The sequence below is a fragment of the Chlorocebus sabaeus genome, chromosome 9 (assembly GCF_047675955.1).
Source record: "Chlorocebus sabaeus isolate Y175 chromosome 9, mChlSab1.0.hap1, whole genome shotgun sequence".
In the NCBI taxonomy this organism is placed as follows: domain Eukaryota; kingdom Metazoa; phylum Chordata; class Mammalia; order Primates; family Cercopithecidae; genus Chlorocebus; species Chlorocebus sabaeus.
Genome location: NC_132912.1, coordinates 59440658 through 59466741, shown reverse-complemented (window position 1 = coordinate 59466741; position 26084 = coordinate 59440658).

Sequence of the window (26084 nt, the reverse complement as noted above, 5' to 3'; positions counted from 1 at the left end):
ACTTTTGTGGTCAACTTTACAAATTCCTTTGCCCTTGATCTTCCTGCTGAATTGGCCAGGAGGAGGCAGCAGCAGTAGTATTTAGCACTAGCAGACCAATTCTTCAAGCTGGGAGGCAGACTCAAGTGTTTCACCATCTCAGCGTAGGCAAAGCTGTGACTGACAGGGCTTTACAATCCATACGGATGCACTATTTTTTTTTTTCCTAAGGAGAATTGTGCCATGATTTTGAAGTCAGAGGGAAAGTTGTGGGCTTTACTTCTCATCACTCAATTTTGTATCTATATAAAATTTTGAAGATTGTTTAACTATATATATATTAATTGTTAACCAGTGATGGGAAAATCTTCTTTGTATGGCTTCTGTAAAGAGAAAATGAGATCTCACTTTAAACATCTTAGATGATTTCTTGGTACTGTAAATGGCCCAAAAATGTTTGCTAATGTTACTGTTGTTGATAAGTGGCCTCTTATATCACAGTTTCCTTTCTTGTACAATGTGGATAGCAAAAGTTTTTTATTGAGTCTGAATAATGTAAGCAAGGTTTGAGGTAAGATTCAAGGTGTATTACATAAAACAATAATTAAATAAATGTATTACCCATCTGTCTTCCATGAAGGCCACCAAAAAAGTATCTTTCTCCAATCTACAACTACCTAAACATGATTGCTAAATACTGTCCTTATCCCTGGAATATGTTCAACTCAGTCAAAACATGAATAAATGGTGATTAAAGGTGAGAAATAAAATTAATTTAGAGGAGCTTAGAAATGACAGCTCTACTACGTTGTTACTGCTTTCGTCACCCTGTCGTGAAACAGAACACCAGAACTGACCCTTCTTGTCCCACTGTAACTTTGCATGCATTGACCAACTTCTCCCATTCTCCTCTAACCACTATTTTCCCCAGCCTCTCAAAACCACAATTCTACTCTCTATTTCTATGAAATCCACTTTTTATATTAGTGAGACTTTTTATATTAGTGAGCTTATGAAATGTTTTGTTCTTCTTTGCCTGGTTTATTTCACTTTATGTAATATCCTCCAGATTCATCACTGTTGCCACAAATGACAGGATTTCATTCTATGTTATGGCTGAATAATATTCCATTGTGTGTATATATACATTTTCTTCATCCATTCATCTGTAGATGGGCATTTAGATTGATCCCATATCTTGGCTATTGTGAATAGTGCTACAATAAACATGGGAGTACAGATATCTCTTCAACATACTGATACAATTTTTTTTTGGCTATATACCCAGTCATGAGATTGCTGGATTATATGGTAGTTTTATTTTTAATTGTTTGAGGAAGCTTCTTACTGTTTTTCAAAGTGGCTGTACTCATTTACATTCCTACCAACAGTGTATGAAGAAGGTTCTCTTTTCCACATCATCTCCAGAAATTTTTTTGGTCTTTTTTGATGAAAGCCATTCTAAGTGGGGTGAGGTGATAGCTCACTATGCTTTAGATTGGTATTTCCCTGCAAAGATAATGTAGTGCATATTTCAAGATAACTAGGAGAGAAAATTTTGTATGTTATTACTGCGAAAAAATGTTTAAAGTGATGCATATGCCGGTCACCCTAATTTGGTCATGATACAATCTATACATGCATTGAAACACACTATACCCTACAAATAGCCACTAATATGTGTCAATTATAAATTTAAAAAATTAGTTATTTTAACTTTTTCTTGTTATTCTTTATATGCAGTCAAGAATTATTAACTTTCCCTTTCCAGCTTTCTAAACATATAATCCAAAAGATGGATGCCTATGATTCTTTTACAATGAAGGTGGCACCTTTGTGGTTGATACCTTCTTCAGGAAGCCACTGTCCAAATGTTTAACAAAGATAACATAAAGACATTACTTTTCTTTTCCCGTTATGAACATTTTCAACATCACTGAAATACATCAGATATGACTTTCAATTGTGTCTGCTAGTAACCATCCCAATTAGTAATACAATTCATTTACTATGGTAAAAAATATAACATGAAATTGCAGATTTTGTATATGAGAAAAATTCAGGATGTTGCAGTTTATCTTTTCTTGTAAGGTACTAAGGTTTTGAGGATTTTGCATATTTAGTTCTATCCATTAACCTTTCTCTCAGCCTTTGTCTTCTTACAGTGTTCTGATTCCCAGAAAACAAATTAAATCTTTAGAAGACTGAGAAAATAAGCATTAGTTTAATATTAGATGAACAGACATAGTGGAAGAAAATGAAAAGGCAAAATAGATTTACAACTAAAATAGTTCAGGGATTTAAAAAAGCAACATGAAGTGGGGATATTACCATTGATTAGTGAGCCAGACAACACCAGACTTAATCATAATTTTGTTAGTAAAGAGTTGTATGATTTTGATTTTTAAAAACTTCTCCATACTTTTCTCATCTAGTAAGAGAAGGAAGGGAAGGATGATATATAACATCCTTTTTAGGTCTGAAATTAATTTATTATTTTTTTCACAAGTATTTTTTATCATTACTATGTTCTTCACAACCTTCCAAATACTAGGAATTTGGAAGTTATAATCCTGCTGCAAAGAGGATTACAGTCTAATGAGAAAGTCAACCATGTCAAAGAAAGTGATATAGCATGAAAACCAATTAAAATATGCACATTGTTATATGGGAAGGACAGAAGATAATGGATTAGGAACAGAGTTGGGAAGGGCTTCACATGTAAGGTAAAATGTAAGCCCCTATTAAACAGAGAAGGAGAGAAGGCTTTTCAAGCAGACGAAGCAGCAAGCTGTGGTCCATGGGGCTGGGAGAAAAATGAGGTGCTTGGTAGTGCAGACCCTTAGTAGACACTCAATAAAAATCTATGTAGCAAATTCTGGAAAATACAGCCGGAATGCGAGAATGGCAGGCAATGAGTCTGTACAGAGAGGACTAGAACTAATCATGAATCCCCCATATACCAGGCTATATATTTTTAGCTTCATCTCATGGGCAGTTGAGTAAACATAATGGATTTGAGTTTCAGACATTTTACTTGGCAGTTATATGAAGTCTGTTTTGGAATCAAGTAATACTGAGTCAGATAAGAGAGCATTCAAAAATTGTCAAGCAAAAATTAAGGGTATATTTTGGGGGGACTTAAATGTGGTTTCATGAACAAAAATACACAAAATAATTATATTAATCAATATAGAAACATATTTTTCTCTCGTGGTCATCAATGTTTCCTAGCATTATTATCCAACATGTCCATCTACACAGGCACAATGCAGCCCAGACATTCAATGACACATTTAGAGTCTCCCTTATTGTGATTGCTAACACGAACCATGGTCATCTTGCTGATATCATCTGTGAAAAATTACGTCTGATTTTAAAATATAGGCCAATTTTTCACATATTCTAAATTTTATTTTTGTTTAATGGAAATCATTAATTTTTGTTGGACAGTAGAGGGACAAAATGGCTCTTCACATTGTCAAGGCCACAGGCTTTGTCTCTTTGGCTGCCCAACTACCATTCCCAATCATCTCTTGTGCTATAGTGCTAGTTGCAGCTCTTGCTATTTGGGTCACACTTCAACCAGTAAGAAAAGTAAAAGGAAGGAAAATAGCACTCTCTCCTAAAAGTCGGTCTTCTGTGTCATCATACAACTACCCCAGGAGCCAGAATTTTATCACCAGAAGCTACCATGAGGGTAGAAGGTATATAAAGATTTTATTCTCAAGGCCATAGATAATAGCGAATATGGACGATTCTAGCATTTTAGAGGAAAATAAGCATTCACTACCATAAAGTTTGAAGTAAAAAAACATCGCAGTGAGAGTAGAGACAGGGCAACACACTCAAAGATTAATTTGAAGAAATGATTGGCAAGACTTGGTAAATTAAATGTGAAAAGTGAGCATGAAGAATAAAAAGTTTGCTTATGATCGCATCTTGCCTCATTGTGTCGTGAGAGGTGCTGTTAACTGAGCTGAGTTTAGAACGAAGAATATAAAGTGGGAGGACTGGCTTTACACTTTGGGTGAGAATACAGTAATATATAGTTGTCACACAGTCATCCAATGAAATAAGAAAGTAAAATAATTTGAAATGGATATTAGTAAGAAGACAAATAAGTAGGCATAGTGTTTATTGAAGGTAGAAGGCTCAGAAGAAAGTTTTTACTTACCCCGACCCAAAACAGTACAATATTTTGGGAGAGCTGTTTTTGTTCCCTAGCATTCTAATACAACCGTTTCATCTACACAGGTAAAATGCACCCCAGATATTCCGTGACACATTTAGAGTCTCTCTTATTGTAATTGCTAACAAGAATAAGGATTATTTTGCTGATATCATCTGTGAATAATTATGTCTTATTTTAAAATGTAAACCAATCTTCCATGTATTCTAAACATTACTTTTGTTTAACAGAAATCATTAATTTTTCAATAAAACCCTCTGCTTGTAGCACAGTTAACATTGTTATTTGTTTTACAATCAAACCATCCACCATCTTAGTCCTATTTTTATTGCAAATACAACATTCTGTTTAATTCTTTGAGTGTGTATGTGTGTGTGTGTGTGTGTGTGTGTGTGTGTGTGTGTTTCTTTATGGAATCAACTATAAAATATGCCCTGACTCTTTTAGAAGATTGAAACACTAAGATAAATAGGGTTTAAATGCACCAATTAAAGAAGCTATTATAGAGTTCACTTACATCAGAATCTTCACAATTATGCTTGGGGGTCCTTTTTTTAAAATCAATTTTTGAAATGACTAGTGTGAGAACTCACAATTGGTACCTCAAGTCAGAAAACACTCCCTCAGGACAACAAATGAGTTTTTGGAACCTCGTGTTTTTATATGACGTATTACCATAAGTTGTTGTGCTGGTATTTGAATGTGTTGTGTTCATTTCCAGTAAACATACTATGTGTAATTTTACATGGCATTCAACACTTTTAGTTGTAGGGGTATAGGAGATAAGGAAAGTATTATATATGCTTGTTAATTTTTTTAGACTACGCAATATTTACCCACTGAATGTATTTTGATCCCATGTGGTTACAAACACAAGAAAATTTTGAATGTGTAGGAGGAAAGTTTATAGCACAGGCAGAATTTAACTTAAGACATAAACCTCAGTTAAATTAAAAGTCATGAAAAGATATATCAGTGAACAGAAATTGGAAGGAAGATGTTAACTCTTTAATGAGTACAATCTGATCAATTATCACATTCTTCATGAGATAGAATAGGTTAGTATTTTGTAAGTCTGGAAAACATTTTGAGAAATCATCAGGCATTGATCTATATATGACTATGGATCTCAAACTTTAGTGTGCACCAGAATAACCCTGTTAAAATCTTGTTAATATACAGATTGCTATGGCCTACACTCGGATTTTCTGATTTAGTATGTCTAGGGTGGGGCCTGATAATATGCATTTTTAACAAGTTCCCAGGTGATACTGATGCTGCTGGTCCAGGAATCACTTTGAGTAGTACTGTTCTTTCATGGGCTGTACATAAAATGGACAAAATGTAAGCTAGTGCCCCTGAGAGAGGGCTAGCTTGCTTTGGTTCTATGAATATCAATTTGAGATACTATGTCATATTTGATGTTGCATTAACCTTCTTGTTAAATTTTTTAATGAAAAATATCTCAATAAATTCTTAGATTTTTCTAAGAGAGAGGGCCACTGGAGATATTTTATTTAAACTTGGATGATTTAATTTATATAGTCTATTCTGTGATTAAATTAAGTTGATGACATTATTTCCTCTAAATACTCCATAGGATCATAAAAATGTTAAGCATTGTTTTAATTTTTAAATAAATAGATGATAAATTTTTACAGAAATATCTGATTTATCTTATTGGATAAATTTAGAATTAAAAATTTTTTTGATGGAACTGTAATGCTTAAATGCAATGTCTACTTCCTGCCTCTTATGATAATAGTTCTCACTATTATAAAAAAAAAAAAAAAGAGTTGTTCATAGTAGTAGAATCAGAACTGCCAGGAATTACAGAAAGTGTTATATTTCAGAGAAAGGATTCTGACCTATATAAGACTGAAACATGAACCTCCTGCCATGAATTCTGGAACAGTGCTTTCTGAGGGCTATTTGGACTTTGAAGAAATATAGGGATAAGCAAGTATTCTCATTTTCCCTCGTTCTTAACTCCAGTACTTTAAAATAAGTAAGCAAACAACACCACACACAAGAAAAACACCTATATTGATACTAGGATAAGCCTACATTACATATTTCAAATTATACTGCTTGGTGCAATATAATTTAAATCAAATTAGAAGAGGGCTTGAAATATATTAAATTTTGTCATTGGTTGCATACTACCTTGGTATACATATTGAATTATAAAATCACAAAAGTCCCATGTTAGGATAATTAATGTAAACAGTCCCTTTTCAAAATAAGGATAAACATAATGAATTTAATATCAAGGGCTGAAGTTGCATTCATATAATATTAAAGAGAGGTAATAATTTAGAGTCCATTTTCTTGCCAATCTTATAAGCATAGCAGCACTGGGAAAACAGTTTTCGCTCATTCAAACAAAACATTTAATGAGCACCTACTATAGTCCATCATTCTGGAGATAAAGAACAAAAGTTTTAAGTCACCGTCTTCATAGAATGTACGTTCTGGCAAAGGTAGTTAAGGAACACATGTATGAAAATAAGAATGAGCACATCACAAGGCTGACCTATAACAAAAATTGAGTAATAAGATAGAAAATGCTATTTTAGATAGGACGCCATTGATATGTCATTCCTGATGAGACCTGAACCATAAAAGAGAGCAATGCAAAGATAAGTGAAAAGCGTTCCAGATCAATGGAACAACTGGTTCAATAGTTTCCCAGCTTGGGGTCTTTATACTCACAAAGAAGTCCAGCAAGCCTGGACCATGACGAATAACACAGTGTGGGGGATGGAACTGTGGTGAATCACAGGTACCACATCACATAGGACATTATAGATCGACCATGAGAAGGGTTTTGGACTTCATTGGAAATAAAATGGAAATCTACTAGATTTATATTTTAATCAGAAAGATATGATAAGATTCAAATTGTTAAAAAGTTTATTCTGTCGACTGTAGGAGGAACAAGACAAGAATCATTCAGCCTGGTAAGGAGGCATAAATTATTAAGATACAGTAGAACAAAAGAAGAAATATATAATATGTTTAAAAATGGGGAGTCATTCAAAAGCAAAGTAGTACTAACTGATTTTAATAAGCTTAAATTAAATTTAGGTACTATTTTAGTAATTATCCTTACAACAATATTAATTATACTTATGGCTTTCTGCCAATATCTCATTTGGCTTTGGTAGTGGAAGCTAATTGCAGGTTGATAAGAAAAGAGCATTCTGACCTTGTAAATGAATTCTTATTTTAATCGATCTCTGTATAACCAATAATCAATGCAAGGTAATACAATTATACAGACGTTGACTTTTTTTATTTTTATAATTGATTAAAGACATCTTTCGTAGGGGATACCATGAACTTTGAGTAATTTAACAGCAATTTTTTCCAATATGTGGAATTAATTATTTAATAATTCACTAGCTGATTAATGATCAATAAGCTAATCTCAGTTTAAACCCATCTGTAACACTTAATGATCCTTAACCATATTTCACTAAAACTCCAAAATGAAATAAAGACCTCTATTATGAAGTTGATTTAGGCCTTGTCTATTCTACACTCTCCAATGAAAAATGATGGTGATACACAGTGTTCTCCCAGTGTATCTTAGAACCAAGAATAAAATTACTTCCTAAACAAGAATGAGTTATGGGATTTAGTTCTAGCTTTGGCAATGATTCATTGGATAACCTTGGGAAAGTTAGTTCAACATTCTCATGTGGTTTCCTAGTTGTAAATGGGGATATTAACCGTTTGCCACTGAAGTTCTAAGCCTGACTTATGGGATAGTAGTTGCTTACTAAGAATTTTAAAATAAAATGGCGAAGCTTGTGATAAGCTAGATATTCTATTACAAATACAAATAAACAAACTGAAATATATAAGATAAATGAAAACAGGTTTAAAAGAGTTTATGTTCCAGGTACTAGGTAGGTTGCGTGCAGAATAGCAAGAGGAACAAAACACAGTTGATCTCAAGGACACCATTTTCAAGCCAAAGAGATAGGTTCACATAAAAAATAAATTTATAAACATTGTACATACTACTGAGAATGACTGACCATTAGAGTATGAGTCATGAGAGGGTGGACTTCATGTGTCCCATTCAGTATTTTTAACCCACCACTTGGAATGGTGCCTTGTTTTTTTGGTGATTCAATATTTATTTATTAAGGGAATATTTACAGGATCTCTACTATGTATCAGGCACAGTTCCAGAGCTGGGGATATTAGCATTGACAAGTTAACACCCCCGACCTCAAACCCTTATTTATATCATAGTAAGGGAGACAGGCAACAACAAATAAATGAAATATGAGATATAATATCAGGTAAGTGCTTTAAAGAAATGTTGTCACAGGATGAAACTGAGTGTAAAAGCCTACTATTTGAGCTACATGGAATACAGACTTTTTTTGAAGAGGTCACAATTGAAGAGTGGCTTAAAAAATATCAGTGACTGAAACCTGAAACTATATGAGGAAAAGGTACTCTATGTACATCGTAAGTACAATGTATGGTATGTACTATGATATAAAGTGCACTTTGCCTAGAAAGTACAAAGGCCCTGAGGTGGGAAAGACTTTGGCATACTTGAGGAATGGGATATTCTTGTAGTTTATGGTAAGAGCCACATTTTGTCAAAGTGCAATCAGAAAATGTTGGAGGACTATGAGCAAGGGAGTGACATGATCTGATTCAGGTGCTTAAAATATCACTCTGACTTCTCTGTAGCAGACAGACCCTAGGTAAGCAGTAGTAGAACAGTGAAACCTGTTAAAATGTTGTTACAGGGATCCAGGTAAGGGACCCTAGCAGTTCCTGTGGAAACCACTGATGTGATAAAAAGTGCTCAGGCATGCCATTTATATTTGACATATACCTTGAAGTTAGAGCTAATGGGATTTGTTATGGATTGGATGTGAGGTATCCCAGAGAATGAGGACTCAGATGCCTACTTTCATGTTCTGAGCAATTGGATAGGGGGTTGCCATTTTGGAAGGATCAGATTATAAAGAGAAATAAATAAAAGATCAATTTGTGAAATATTAGAATCGAAAAGCCTTTGAAATATCCAAGTGGAGATTTGGAATATATTAGTCTGAGGCTCTAGGGTAATATTAGGCTAGAAATGTAAATTTCATAGTCATTGTCATATAGCTGGTATTAAAAGTCACAGAACTGGGTGAGGTTACCATAGAGGAGCTTAGAAAGAGAAAGAAATGTAAATTGCAGGGAAATTCAACAAAGTAGACTGAGAATGGCCAATATAATAGGAGGAAATCAATTGGTGAATTGCACCCTGGAAGCCCAATGTTGCAAATACTCTAGGAAAACGGCACCCATGTGAACTAGACACAGGAGAAATATAGACTATTTACATTTATTCCTTGTTTTTCAGAAACTCTTCTTTAATGGGAGCAGAGGCATCAAAATAGACACAAAATTTCAAGGATGAAACAATATCAGAGGAAAGAAATATAACAAACTATTAGGAGATAGAAAGCAGAAAGGTAAAAGACAACCTAGCATGTCAGAAGGAGAGATGTAATGTATTGGAGAAACCTACAATCCACGTGTATTAGGCCATTCTTGCATTGCTCTACAAACATACCTGAGACTAGGGACTTTATAAAGAAAAAAAAAGTTTTAATTGGTTCACAATTCTGCAGGCTTCACAGGAAAGATGGTGCTGGCATCTGCTCAGCTTCTAGTGAGGTCTCAGCAAGCTTTTAATTATGGCAGATCATGAAGGAGAAGCAGGCATGTCACATGACGGAAGCAGGAGCAAGACAGAATGGGAGGGAGATGTCACACACTTTTAAACAGCCAGGTCTCACAGGAATTCACTGTTGTGAGGATAATACCAAAAGGATGGTGCGGAACCATTCATGAGAAATCCACTCCCATGATCCAATTACTTTCCAATAGACTGCATCTCCAATACTGGGGATTACAAAGCAACAAGAGATTTGGGCAGGGACAAATATACTAACTCTATCATTCCATCCCTGGCCTCTCCCAAATCTCATGTCCTCACATTTCAAAATATAATCATCCCTTCTCAATAGTCCCACCAAAGTCTTAACTCATCCCAACATTAACTGAAAAAAATCCCAATTCCTAAATCCAAAGTCTTGTCTGAAAATTGTCAGGTCCCTGAGCCCATGCTAAGTAGTCATATCCCCTGTGACCTGCACGTATACATCCAGATGGCCTGAAGCAACTGAAGAACCACAAAAGAAGAGAAAATAGGCAGTTCCTGCCTTAACTGATGACATTCCACCATTGTGATTTGTTCCTGCCTCACCCTAGCTGATCAATTGACCTTGTGACATTCCTTCTCCTGGACAATGAGTCTCAGGAGCTCCCCACTGAGAACCTTGTGACCCCAGCCCCTGCCTAGAGAGAAAAACCTTTAACTGTAATTTTCCACTACCTACCCAAATCCTATAAAACTGCCCCACACCTATCTCCCTTTGCTGACTCCTTTTTCAGACTCAGTCCGCCTGCACCCAGGTGAGTAAAAAGCTTTATTGCTCACACAAAGCCTGTTTGGTGGTCTCTTCACATGGATGTGTGTAACAAAAATGAGTTCTGTCCATCTATGAGCCTGTAAATTCAAAACAAGTTATTTACGCCGAAGATACAATGGGGGTGTAGGCATTAGGTAAACATTCCTATCCCAAAAGGGAGAAATCAGCCAATCGGCCAAAAGAAAGGAACTACAGGCCTCAAGCATGTTAGAAATGCAGTAAGGCAGTCGTTAAATCTTAAAGCTCCAAAATAATCTTCTTTGACTCCATGTTGCACACCCAGGGCACAGTGGTGAAAGCAGTGCACTCCTAAGGCCTTGGGCAGCTCTGCCTTTGTGGCTATTCATGGTTCAGCCCTGAGGCTGCTCTCGTAGGATGGTGTTGAGTACCTGCAACTTTTCCAAGTGCAGGTTGCAAGCTTCCAGTGGATCTACGATTCTGTGGTCTGGAGGATGGTGGCCACTTCCCACAGCTCCTATAGGCAGTGCCCCATTGGAGACTGTGTAGGCCTTCCAATCCCACATTTCCCTTCTGCACTGCCATAGTAGAGGTGCTCTGTGAGGGCCCAATCTGCCTTTGAACCCAGGCTATTCCATACATTTTCTGAAATCTAGGTGGAGGAGCCAAGTCTCCACCACTCTAGCATTCTGTGCACCTACAGGGCTTAACACTATGTGGGAGCCAACAAGGCGTATAGTGACTTGAGCTCTCCAAAGTGGCAACATGAGCAGTATCTCGGGCCCTTAGAGTGGAGGCTGGAATCAGAGTGACTAGTATGTGGGGAACAGTGTCTTGAGGTTGCACAGGGCAGCTGTGGTCCTGGGACTAGCTCACAAAATGATTCTTCCCTTCTAGGCCTGTGATGGGAGGGACTGCCATGAAGGTCTCTGAAATATCTTCCAGGCCTTTTCCCATTGTCTTGGATATTAACACTTGACTCCTCTTTAGTTATGCAAATGTGTCTTGCTTGGATTCCTCTGCCAGAAGTTTTCTTTCTTTGCCACATGGCCTGACTGCAAATTTTCCAAACTTACAAACTCTGCTTCCTGTTTCACTATAAATTCCAACTTTCAGTCATTTATTTGCTCCCACATCTGAGTGTAGGTTGTTAGAAGATCTCTTGAACATTTTGCTGCTTAGAAATTTCTTCTGCCACATACCCTAAACATCGTTCTGAAGTTCAAACTTCCACAGAGCCCTAGGGCAGGGGTAAAATGCAGCCAAGTTCTTTGCTAAGGCATAACAAAAGTGACTTTGGTCTGGTTCCCAATAAGTTCCTCATTTCCATTTGAGACCTACACAGCGTAGACTTCAATGTTCATGTTGCTATCAGCTTTTTGGTTACAACCATTTAACCAGTTTCTAAGATGTTCCAAACTCTCCCTCATCTTTTCTTCTGAGCACTCCAAACTCTTCCAACCTCTACCGGTTACCCAGTACCAAAGCCGCTTTCACATTTTCAGAATTTTCAGGTATCTTTATGGCAATGCCCCACTCCTCAGTACCAATTTCCTATATTAGGCCATTCTGGCATTGCTATAAAGAAATACCTGAGACTGGGTAATTTGTAAAGAAAAGAGGTTTAATTGGCTCACGGTTCTGCAGGCATTACGGGAAGGATAGTTCTAACACGTGCTCAGCTTCTCGCAAGACCTCAGAAAGCTTACAATCATGGTGGAAGGTAAAGGGGGAGCAGGTATATCTCATGGTTAAAGCAGGACCGAGAGAGAGAGGGAAGTGCCACACACTTTTAAACAGCCAGATTTCATGAGAACTCACTATCATGAGAATGTCACTAACAGGAGAGTGGTAAAGCATTCATGAGAAATCCATCCCCACAATCCAATTATTTCCCACTAGGCTCTACCTCTAATACTAGGGATTACAATTCAACATAAGATTTTGGTGGGAACAAATATACAAACTTTATTACCATTGAAGCAGAGAAGAAGACCAGAAGCAAGCTGTTTAGCACCACAGAATTCAAAATAGCTCAGGAATTATAGCCAAAAGGCACCTGTGAGAATATGGATGGCTGGTATAATAAATGGGGAAAAAATTAAAGAAAATTGAATTATAGATTAAGAAAGCATTGCATAGTGATTAAGTACACAAAAAATACACAAGTTAAAAAAATCACAATAGGCCATGCGCGGTGGTGGCTCCCGTCTGTAATCCCAGCACTTTGGGGTTCAAGACCAGCCTGGCCAACATGGTGAAATCCTGTCTCTACAAAAATACAAAAATTAGCCAGGCATGATGGCAGATGCCTGTAATCCCAGCTACTTCAGAATCATTTGAACTTGGAAGGCAGAGGTTGCAGTGAGCCAAGATTGTGCCATTGCACTCCAGCCTGGGTGACAAAGCGAGACACTGTCTCAAAAAAAAAAAAAAAAAAAAAATTTAAAGACATTGGGGAGAAATATATTATGTTAGGCTTACAAAAATATGAATTCACAAATCGGAAAAATTATCGGAATTCTCACATGGTCATTGGTTCAGGCTTTAGAAAATCTGTTTGAGATTTTCAACCTAGAATTCTCCTACTAGGAATTCCACACTAGAATCCAGTCAAGCTATGAATTTGTATGTGAGTATGTTTGATCAAGGAAGTAGAACCACTTGAGTGACATAAATAAAGTGATACACCATAAAGATTATATTGTACACAATTGTGGGAGCTAGTACAGAAATTCATGGAGTTCTGTTGCTCCTGTGTTTATGGTGGGCCTGAAGCTACAGTAGATCTGCAGGACTGACAGGAAAAAAAAAAACTGGATAGGAAGCACAGAAGAGCACGAGAGAAATTAGAACCCTCATTGTCTCCCACTGTGTCCAATGATGATGTAGGTAATCTGCAAAAGACGCTGGTACTCAATACATCAAAGCTGCATTTGCATCTGGCCCAGGAGTCCAAGAAGCTGAAGGAAGGGATCAGGTGGGAACTGGCAAAGCTGGAGGCCCAACTGCAAGGTAAGGCAGGGGATGAGTTACAAGATGCACGAGCTGCAGTGGTGTTCAATGTTCTGCACTACCCACAGACTGAAATAACTGCTTTTTCACTACCACTTCCAAATCTCACGCAAGATTTTTTTTCTCAGCTTGTTCTAATCTAGTATGTGAGAGATGGGAGGAAAATGTTATTCCAGTTGTATTAATCCATTTTCACACTGCTGATAAACACACACTCGAGACTGGGTAATCTATAAAGAAAAAGGGATTTAATGGGGATGGGGACGCCTCACAATCATGGCAGAAGATAAAGGAAGAGCAAAGGGATGTTTTATGTGGTGGCTGGCAAAGAGAAAGAATGAGAACCAAGCAAAAGGGATTTCCCTTTATAAAACCACCAGATCTCCTGAGACTTATTCACTACCATGAAAATAATATGGAGAAAATCGCCCCCATGAATCAGTGATCTCCCACCAGGTCCTTCCTGCAACATGTAAGAATTATGGGAGCTACAATTCAAGATGAGATTTGAGTGCGGACACAGCCAAACCATATCACCAGGTTAGCCAAGTTCTGATTAGCAATAACCCACAAAGGATGTATCATAAGCCTTGTCAGACATTCCAGGTCTTAAAAAAACAAAACAAAACAAAACAAAAAACCATGCACTCTGTTTCTGTAAACTTCTGGACAATATACTCCATTGAAGCTAGAGTGTAAACCACCATTAAGGAAGATACAGAATTCTGAACACAGAAGATCCATACATCAGAGAGGTTATAGAAATCCTTGGGAAGATGTGGAGGAATGCTCAAGAACAGTATCATGTTTCAGAGTACCTAATCCAGATTAGGGCCAAAAGGACTCTAGGACAGTATCCAGGAAAAAATATTAGAAATGGCAGATTTTCCCAATATGTTTTAATCATGTTGAGAGAAAATTTAATACACTGGCAGAAATCTTAGGAATGAATTAATAATAGATATGTGGAAAACTGATCAAACAAAGAAAAGAGAAAAACAGACAATATAAAGGACACCAGAAAAAATAGAAAGTGACTCCGGTGCGATTAAGTTTTTAAATCCCAAACTAATGTCAGTAAATATTACTTAAACAAAACATATGATGATATTGGGAAGATAGCATAGAAGAAATTCGGCTTTTGTGAGTGTGGCCTGGATAATTGTTACCAAAATGCCAGGGTTTTGCTCCAGGAACTGTTGCTTGCCACAGAGAAAGCCAGTCACTGAGACAACAATTCTTGCTAGAGAAGAAAGTGTTTCATTAGTGTTATAGCAACCAAGAGAACAGAAGATAAGTCTCAAATTCCTCTCCTCTGCCAAATAAAGTTGAAAGTTTATACAGTGCGGAAGGAGGGTGCCATGCAGGAAAATAGAAACTAGGAAGGGGTAAGGAAGGCAAATAAAGGATCTGGCCTCTCATTGTCTGGATGTGACGATCTGGTGAGTTTCAGTCCCTTGGCTGAGGGTCAGTTTCCTGAGGAAAGAATTCACATGAGACAAGTGTTTCAAGTCTTAAGACAGAGAGGGTCAAGTTCTATGTTTATTTTAAAAACATGTAAATACCAGTTGGATGGGCCCATTGGACCAGTTTCATAGCCAAGACATAGGAAAAGATCATGGCATTTAGAAACAGATGGAAAAATAGAAGAAATAGCTAAAAGCATTGAAAGTGATCATCAGGGTGTGACAGTGAATTGTTAATTATTGTTGAAAACGTTGTTAAAAATATTGAGCTTTAAAATTATATACTTAAGATTTTTTAAAAATGGGGGAAAAAGGCAGCATGGAAGAACTCAGCTGCTGAGAGGTCTCCCACTGGGATTGGCAACACGGAGGTTTCAAAGTTCGTGACTGTAGTTTCTTCAGAAAAATGTGAAAAAAAGCCAGAGTTATTCGTGTGCAGGGGCCACAAAAACAAAGTGGAAATAGAAGGGCCTCTTTTCAGGGAGTTTTACATAAAAGGGAGAGGAGAGATGACAATCTCTCTCTGATAAAAAGTGCTTTGATTTATTTTTATTGGTAGAATTATTTGATTAAGAAGAGGATACTGCAACTTGTTTATATGCTGCTGGGAATAAACCTGAAAAGAGGGAGAGAGGAGGAGAGGGGCAATGACCACAGGAAGTTCTATAGATTGACAAGACAAGATAAAGTCGGATTGTGTTCACTGAGTGATGAAAGTGTTGGCCCATCTCTCTCAGCCTGTTCTAATTCATCAGTCTTTCACCTACACTCTGCAATAATCTCCGAATTTGTCCCTCTATTTCTTCTCTTGTTTACAGCAGTCTTATCCCAACACAGCAGCCAGAGTGGTTTACATTTAAAATGTAAATTCAGATCATGTCAGTCTTCTGTCTTCAACCCCACAACCACTTCTCACTGGGATTAAATTCAAAACTCTAATATTTGCTTATATATGTTTCTGGAATCTGGTTCCCAATCACCTTGCTGATCATTTCTCCTCTTATTACCATCAAATCTCCTCTCACTCCCTCAACTTCAGCGTCTCTAGTCTTCTTGTGAAATTTTGAACTTGCCAGGAGATAGCCTACCCCTTGGCCCTGCACTTGTTCTGTCTTTGTTCTTTACTCTCTCTCCTAGTGTCCATATTGGTCACTTCGGAGCTTTGCTCAGATGTCACCTTCTCAGTGAGGCTTTGTAGGATTATCTTCTCTAAATCAGCAGCACTGCTATCCCCTTCCCCACAAACCTTCAATCCCGTGTCCCTATCCTGTAAACATTGAATTGCCTTTTGAAAGTTGAACGTAAACACTGCAGATTCATTTAAAACTTGGGTCATACATTTTAGGTGTGATTAGTCAATGTGTTTGGGTGTTTTTCTCCAGCTACATCCAGGAATGGAGAAACAAGAATGGATTTAGGCAGGATTGGGGTTTGCAAGAAAATAAACACGGATATAAAAATGGCAAAGGAGCAAGACTGAAAATGATGGTTGTGATAGTGGACCATCTAACCCAAACTATGTTGTGGGGGGGTGAGCATTACATAGAAAAATTGTGATAGGGTCAATGGTGGTCCTGGTGGAAGTTAGTATTGGAGACTGAATGAAATAAAGAGACACTAGTAGGAGTTTGGGATGTTTTACACTGGAGTGCTATAATTATTGATAATGGTGAGCTCCAGGGTTATATTCAACTGGTAATGAAAGAATGCCTCATGTAAGCATGCGTACAACTGTAGTAAACAGATTGTGCATGCTCCCCTCCCAAGTGCTAGCAGGCCACTGTGCATGGGACAGCCCACCCCCAGGGAAGAATCAGGGGAGAAGGGACGCAAGACCCCAGAACCATGCCAACATATAAAATCCCAAGTCAAGAAGTCAAACCGTGCACTTGTCTTTCAAGTCAACCATTTGACCCTCTTCCGAGTGTACTTTCCTTCCTTTTGTTCCTGCTATAAAGCTTTTGAATAAACTTTTATTCCTGCTGTAAAACTTGCCTCTGTCTCTGCTTCGACCTATGCCTCATTGGTCAAATTCTTTCTACTAAAGGGCAAGAATTGAGGTTGTTGCACACCCATGTGGATTCACTGCCAGTAAAAGAGGTGAAAAAGAAAATAAAGAGTGGAAAAAAAAAAGAAGTATATTTAAATAACAAAATATTCAGTCACAGTGGTTTTCAAATATTCACAATATTCACTACACAGGTAAGATACAATGGCCACTATTAAAACCCAGCTCTTCTGGCTCCTGTCTAGTTTGATTACTAGTATCCTCCTGGCTAAATCATCCAATTTAATTGGCATGAGAAAGGGTTAAACATCAGTTGGCAAATGTAAAACGTTTCAAAGCTTCCTCAAAAGAGACATCTATAAACACTGAAATTATATTGAAATGACTTACTTACAGGTATTATTTTCAAAGAGCATGATTATTTATATAGCAATATTCTGGCAGAGAACCACATGCCACCTGTTTTCCTCTCTCTACGAACAGGGACAAAATACTGAAGTTAGTTTGCAATTAACCACTTTGATCTACTTCTGGCAATGCATTCTTCATCATCTTCATATTATAATACAAGTAGCACCTCTGAATTGAAGGCATTTAACTAAAGAAGAAAGCATAAACACTCACACACAGAAGGAGCAGTAGCAAATTAGAGCAAATTAGCAAGCAAACTATAAGAGGCTGCTTTAGAGCACTGAAATACAACTCGGCTTAAATTAGTTCAACTAAATTTATTTTATAAAACAACTTAACTCATACTTGCTTTAGTCTTAATTTCTAACTAATGTTAAGAGATTCTGCTGATGCCACTGATGAATAACAAAAGCACAAGTTGATGGGTAAACATAATTAATAACCATATTCAGTATCTTTGTAAACTAAAAGGAAAATAAAATTTGCAAAGGAATACAATACGAAATTAGCCATTTTATTAAGGCAAGTATAGAGGCAAAAGTAAAACTGAAATAAAAATCTCTTCTGTTGACAAATCAGGTTTGTTCGGATAAAATAATTGAAGCCAAGAAACAAGGTACTTATTATTTCTACGGTACTGTTATTAAAATGTGGTTTTGTGATACCAGATAATATAAGAAAATGGAATCTAAAATCTAGCCTTTCCACTTCATGTTACTATTATTAAGAATATAAATAATGAATAAAAGCATATATATAAATAAAAACATATATATACATTTCATATATATATATATATATAAAATAGTACAGGCAAACAATAAACAAGAGAAAACTCATCACAAGACATGTTTCATTGTGACCAAAAATTGATGAGTCCATTTCTAAATAACAGTGTCCTTTGTTGATCTTGAACTCTTGAACTCTATCAAGAAATGGGAGAATTTAAATGCTGACATCAATTCTCATAAATTGTAGACACCATGATAGAAAATCTCTTGGTGATCAGAAAGGAATTATGTAGAAATGCCTAGTGAGGGTTTGGAAAACCTGAATGATACCAGGAGCTTCCTGAGATTTGTTTATGGTTGTGTTGGTGATACAGGTTCAGATGTGGGTAGCAGTTATAGCTTTTTAAAAATGTTCATAAAATATACATTTCTATGAACCATTCTGTTTTGTCATAAGAAAAAGCATAATTATGAAAGTCTAACCTTCCCCTTTTTCTCCAATTAAAAATGTAATCGCAAATGTAATGTGGAAAATGAAATCCATTTAGAAACTTCAAGTGAAAGAATAGATAAGTAATATAAATTATATATTACTAAAGTTAAGGAAAGACTTGTATCGGCTGAGTTAAAGCACGGTTAACAAAAAGAAAAATCTAGACATAGTAGTGATATTTCAGAACTTAAAGGATAAAAAATAAGCAGAGAGAGGGCAAAAATTTCATGAGTAAAGATAAAATTGGCATCAGATACTTATCTCATTGACAACAATAGTGGTTAAAATATAATAGTTTCAAAATTCTTTAAAATCCATAAACAACCTCAGTAGCATTCAAGGACAAGTGAAAAACAAAAACGTTTTTGGTTGTTCAGAAAAACAAAGCACTACAACAGGTTTTTGCTTCAGCCTTGACTCATCAAATAAAGGAGAATTCAAGAAAATGATGTAGGAGCAGGTGGTTTATTGTGGGGAAAAATGACAAGGAGCAGAGTAGGAGACAGGAATGAAGGCAGAAATTAGAGAAAGACAATCTAGGGATGCATTTTTTATTTTGCATTGAGTAAATTCTTATTTCAGTAACATAATGAGTTCCAGTATTTTAACTGCAGAGTTCAATACATTTTAATTTATGTCTGCACCCATGTAACTAACACCCAGTTAAGATAAAAATTATTTCTAGTATTGCTTGTGGGGATGTTTTCCTCGTGGCTGAAATTTTCCATATTCCAATTATTTCTATATATTTCCCCTGGAGTTTAAATTCTATGTACATCCCAGCATTCTAATTTGCATTATTATTGATGGGGTTTGAATATTTCAGTTTGAATATTCAGTTTGAATATTTTCTGGTGGCCTATATTCAATATCATTATTTCTATTTTCTGCTGTTAAATCCATCCACTAAGTTCTTAACACTGTGGATTTGAATTTTTGAATGTTGATTTCATACTTTTTTGTAGATTATAATTTTTCTATCAAAATGTCTACTTTCTTCCATTTTGTCTATCTTTTCTTATGTTTTCTTTAACCTATTTAAGATCGTTATTTTAATATCCTTCTCTGCAAATTCCAATATCAAAGTTAACTGTTGGTCTCTTTCACTTGTTGATTTCCAATCAATTTACACTGTTTTTTTTTTTTTATTAAGTCTTATAATTTCTTATTGAATGTCAGTCACGCAAAATTATGAATGAAGAATTATAGAAACTGTGAAAGATCTTATCCTCCAAGAGGTTAAATCTTCTTTAGTCAGGAGGATCACCTTGACCCTATAGAGAGTTACATTCAGGCTTCATTACAACCGATTTGTTTAGTTTTGCCCTTATGCCTAGGTTTCGGTCTTTCAGGATTTCCAATAAAAACCTGATGTTTTTACCAAGCCCCTCTAACTTGGAGGAATTTGTACTTCAAAACACTTGCTTTCCAGTGGTGGCAGTTCCTGAAATCTTTGCTGTGCTTTCCAAAGGATTTCTTGAAGCTGCAGCTTATTGCTTCCCTTTGGATTTCTTGAAGCTGCACTTGGCAAGTGCATAGTTTATGAGTTAGATAACAATTTATGGGGAATTTTCATGTAAATTTGGGATTTCTGTGACTCTCTTGGGAATTTAAACATATCCCCCAACTCCCACCCTCAGTTCCCTTATTACCCCAATTTCCAGCCATTCTTGCATGCCTAACATCTTACCTCCTTCTTCAGTCTAGTAAGATTGTCAATGTCTGCCTAGATTTCATCTTTCTGAGCACAAAGGAGAAAGTCCAGGTACATCTGGAATACACCATGCAAAGTTTTCTTTTTTTAAAGATCAGATTATCCCTAGTTTTTGTATTCTTATATTGGTCTCCAATGCCTTCATTTTGGGTTCGTAATTTTTTCCCCATAATTTGTTCAGTTTTTGTAGGTATTGCCAGCATTAGGGTTTGTCTAAAGTCCTTCATTTCTTATCAGTCACCAAATCCAATTTCTTTGCTCATTAAATATCTTCTAAGAATCTTAGGATTGACTGGGCGTGGTGGGTCATGTTTGTAATCCCAGCACTTTGGGAAGTGGAGACGGGCAGATCACAAGGTCAGGGGTTCAAGACCAGCCTGGCCAACACTGTGAAACTCCATCTCTACTAAAGATTAGCTTTAGTAGAGGCATGGTAGTGCACAGCTGTAATCCCAGCTATTCAGGAGGCTGAGGCAGGAGAATCGCTTGAACCCAGGAGGTGGAGGTTGCAGTGAGCTGAGATCGCATCATTGCACTCCAGCCTGGGTGACAGGGCGAGACTCCATCTCCAAAAAAAAAAAAAACAACACACCTTAGGATTCTCTTCCTTCCCACTCCACTCCACTGTCACACTACCCCTGTGAAAGCTTCCCTAAGCTCCTGCCTACATTTTTACTAGGCATCCTGCCTTCTCTTTTTTGCCTCCTACACCCTACCTTTCTTTGCATTGCACTCAGAGTGTGTCCTTCAAGTTGAATTCTAATCTCTTAACTCCTGTCTCTCCACTATTATAGGTAAGTTGATAATTGATTTGAAATGATTTTTTTGTCCATGGTGTAAATTGTGACACTTTTTCAAATTTTAGGATATATCAAATGTCCTCGAAATGTCAGACTTTTCTGGAATAAATTATATTGAAAAGATCTGATTGGGGGATGTAGTTATCAGGCAAAGATTTAATTCATGCTGAAGAGTCCTCCTGTGTAGGAACTAAGTAAATGTTCCAATGAGGTAACACCAACTACCCCTCAGCTGGAAGTAGCAGCAGTTTAGAAGAAAGATGGAAAGTAAACTGGGGAAAAGAAAAATATTTGGAAAACTATGCCCCGTATGTGGCAGCTGGGGATAGGAATGGTGTCTGAAGATAAACATAAGCATTGGTGTAGTAACCTTCCCATAATGGTTCTCACTGAACCTCTGCAGCAGAGTTGCAGAGCTCCTATAGTTTTAGTTCCTTCAAAGAAGTTTCAGAAAAAGTTATGCCAAAGGGTCCACCTTCAGATGGGTTCTTCCTTTCTCCCCAAAACATGTATAACAGACACAGCTTAACTTTCATAATGACCAGGGTGGCAAGACTGTGTGGCCCAGGGAATAGCTGCTGGTGAAAAATAATGATTAACTTACTTTGGAAATTACATTCTCTGGACCCTACACTCTGAATGGTTGAAGTGCTACTACTAGGCAAAACATCAAACTTCCCTTACTTTGTATTGAATTAACAAAACGTGATTCCTTAAGGTCAACTACACCTTATTAAGTATTTAAAATCTCAGAATATATTAGTGTTCTTTTTATATTCATTGTCTTGAAAAACACAAAATCTTTGATGAATTCATCTGATGTAACTGTAACAAAAAGGCATTTTAAAATGAGTACCAGAGAACTATACTGCATGCATAGAGCATTGAAATATTACTTTTTCTTCAAATAGTTGTACATATTTACCACCTGATTTTCATCAAATATTTGGTGTTTTCCTTTACCTTAAAATAACTGTGACATATTTTAATATCTTGCTTTTCAAACCAAATAATTTGCTGACTCCGCAGAACACATTTGTAGATAATACTATATTGAAATTGAAAAGTTGTCAATATCTGATCATGGACACCAAGGTGATTTTTAAAAATATATTTATGTTTAGAGTAATTTTTGGTTCACAGCAAAATTGAGCAGAAGGTACAGAGATGTTTCACATGTTCCTGGCTCCCACATATGTACAACCTCCCCTACTATCAACATATTGCATCAAAGTGGTGTAGTTATTACAATTGATGAACTTACATTGATGCATCATTATCACTCCAAGTCCGTAGTTTACGTCAGGGTTCACTCTTGATGTTATTCATTCATGGATTTGGTCAAATGTGTAATGACTTGTCTTCAGCATACAGAATACTTTCACTTCCTTAAAACTCCTGTGATCCCCTTCTTCATCCCTTTCTCCTTCCAATATCTGGTTCCACTAACCCTTGTACTATTTCCATAGTTTCGCCTTTTCCAGAATGTCATATAGCTGGAATCATATGGTATGTAGCCTTTTTAGATTGGCTTACTTCACTATAGTATTTGATGTTCATGTATGTCTTTTTATGACTTGATGGCTCTTTTATTGTTAGGGAATAATATCCCTTTGTCTCGATGTACCATGGTTTACTTATCCATTTATTACCGAAGGACATTTTCATTGCTTCAGGTTTGAACAATTATGAAGAAAGCTGTTATAAACATCTGTGAGCAGATTTTCGTGTGGACATAAGTTTTCAGCTCTTTTGACTAAATGACAAAGAGTAAGATTGCTGGATTTCATGGTTAGAGTAGTTTTAGTTTTGTAAAAATGCCAAACGTGTTGCTGAAGAGAAGATCTTCAGCATCTTCTTGGATGTACCACAGTCTGTTAAATCGTTCACCTGTTGAAGGATATGTGGACTCTTTCTAGCTTTTAGCTATTAGAAATAAAGCCCCTATAAAAGGTTTAGGTTTGCATGTGAACATGAATTTTCATTTTTCTGGGATAATTACTGAAGGGTTCAATCCCTAAGTTGTATGACAATTATATGTTTAGTTTTGCAACAAACTGCCAAACTGTTTTCCAGGGCAGGAGTACCATTTTCCATTCCCAGCAGTAATGTCTGAGGGATGCAGTTCTCTGCATCTTTACTGGTATTTTGTGCTGCCACTTTTTTTTAGTCATTTTGATCTGAATGTTGCGATATCTAATGGTGGCTTCAATTTGTTTTTCCCTAATCAGTCATGATCTGAACATCTTTTCATATGCTTACTTGCCATCTATATATCCTCCTCAGTGAAACGTCCATTCATGTCCTTTACCATTTTACAAATTGGATTGATTCTTTTACTGTTGAGTTTTGAGAATTCTTTATACATTTGCTATGGTCCTTCTATCAACCTCCTACCATGCACACCACCTCCACTCAAATGCTGCCCTTTTGAACACAGAGAATTCTCATATATCTGCGGGATTCAGTAAGAGTCTTCTGATCTTCACATTCCTTTCTCCTCTATCAGTTTGAAGTTTAGAAACTACCCATTACTGATATACAGAGTTTAAACTATATTTTTCGTAGATCTCAAATCTTCATAGTGTCATTTATAGGCTAAATTTGTAGGAACTATTAGTATATGTTTCTTCTTTGGATTCGTTTTTAACCCTGATTAATTTGGGAAACAGTCACATGTGTTTTGTATAGGTACGTGAAGAATCTCTACACATCCAGGGATATCAGGACTAAGGTAAAAGTAATTTTAATCTCATTTGTGTCTGGTGAGATTCTTTTACTTTTCTTTCTCAATATTTCATCTCTAGTTGCTCAGTGTCTTCAGTTTCCTTGAAACCTGGAGTCCTACCTGAATATATTTATTTCCCTTTCTCACATAAAAAATAGACATATTTGTTATCCAGAAAATGCTGTATATGTTTAATTAAAAATACATAGCATATATGTTTAAACATGTTCATTCATATATTTAACTATATGAGTTTTTCTATATGAGTACATATTTGTATATTTTACCTACCCTTTATTCTAAGTAATACGTTCGCATCAATTCATAACAATAGTTAATAATACTTTTCCCACATCCCTATCTACACACATACAAATATATCTCTAAAATTCTCTAGAGCAGAAATAAGGACTTGTAGGAGCCTGGTGTTTGCCTCTACAGTCCTTTTTCTATGCAAATTATACCTGTACTCATATACATCTAATCTTATCTTTATTTTTTCACATAAATGGAATTAAACATTTTTCTATACTCTTCTTTCTAGTCCATAGCAAGCTCTGGAGGATAACTTCTTCGTTCCTGTTGGTACTTATTCAAAATATAGTTTGTCTCTCAATTACTTTACATTGTATTTTATGTCCTTTAGCAAAGTTGTCAAGTTTTCTACTTATGCATTTCTTATTGCTATGTTGCTAGCTACTATGGTATCGGTTGTTCTTTTGGAAAGAAATGACTATGTTTTGCTGTATTTTCTTATTAATTATTGTGATTACAATGATCTTTTATTCTAATTGGCTTACAAATATTCTTTATACATTAAGTAATAAAGTGTTCCAAGAATATTGCAACTAGTTTGCTTAATTAAGACATTTAATTTTAACTTTGAGTATGATTTCTATTTTATACAAAGAATGTAAACTTATTGAATATTTTAATTTTCATTTCACGTTTACTTTATATTTTCACTATATTAAAGTATTAGTGCATAAGCAAAGTGAACAAATCATAGTGATGCAGCTTTATGAATTTTCACAGTGAGCCCACTTATATAACCAAGAAATAGAGTGAGAAATAAAACATTACTATTTGAGAAGTTGAGAAGATCCCTTCATGGAACCTCCTAGATATTCCTTTTCCTCAAAACTAAATGCTATTCAAAGTTATAAACTAATAAATTAGTCATATCTGTGTTTGAACATTATATAAGTAAACCTTTGTTACATAATATATACTGTGTAGTGATAACAACCACACCATGGAACACTACTCATTAAGGAAAAGGAATGACCTATTGATATGAGCAACAAGTTGGGTGATCTATTTGGAATCGTACTGAGCAAAGAAAGCAAATTTCAAAAAGTTATTTATTGCATGAGGCCATTTATACAACATTCTGAAATGATAAAATTTTAGAATTGAAGAAAGAATAGTGATTGCTACATGTTTGGGATAAAGTGGGAAAAGGCAGGAAGAATTGGTGTATGGTTATAAAATGGTGACAATGGGATCCTTGTGGCGATGGAACTCTACAGTGTCTTAGCTGTGATGGGGAATACACAAAGTTGCACGAGTGATACAATTCAATAGAGCTAAACATCCATGGAGACACACACAATGAATAAACTAAAACTGGGGAACTGAATAAGATTAGTTTAATATATTGAAGTCAGCATTCTGTTTGTGATGTTGCCCTATACTTTTACAAAATGTCACCATTGGTGTAATTGTGTAACCATGTAAAATATACACTGCTCTTTCTGTGTAGTTGTTCTTAAGTTTGCACATTAATCTGCAGTTATCTCAATACATTTTTCTAAATTAAAATAATGTATTTTTTTACATTTAAAAAATCAAATGAGTGTTCTTTCATTGTTACCTCTTGAACAATTCAATCCTAAATCCATTAATTGGGAGTGATCGAGGTAGGTATCTCCAGTTGACAGTTGGTGAAAACAATGGCCCAAAGCAAGATGTCAGAGCTTGATCATAGTGAGAAGTATACCCTTGGTAGGCAGCCTGATATAAGGTGTCAGAGAGTGAGCAGGATGAGGAGGGCTTCCACATG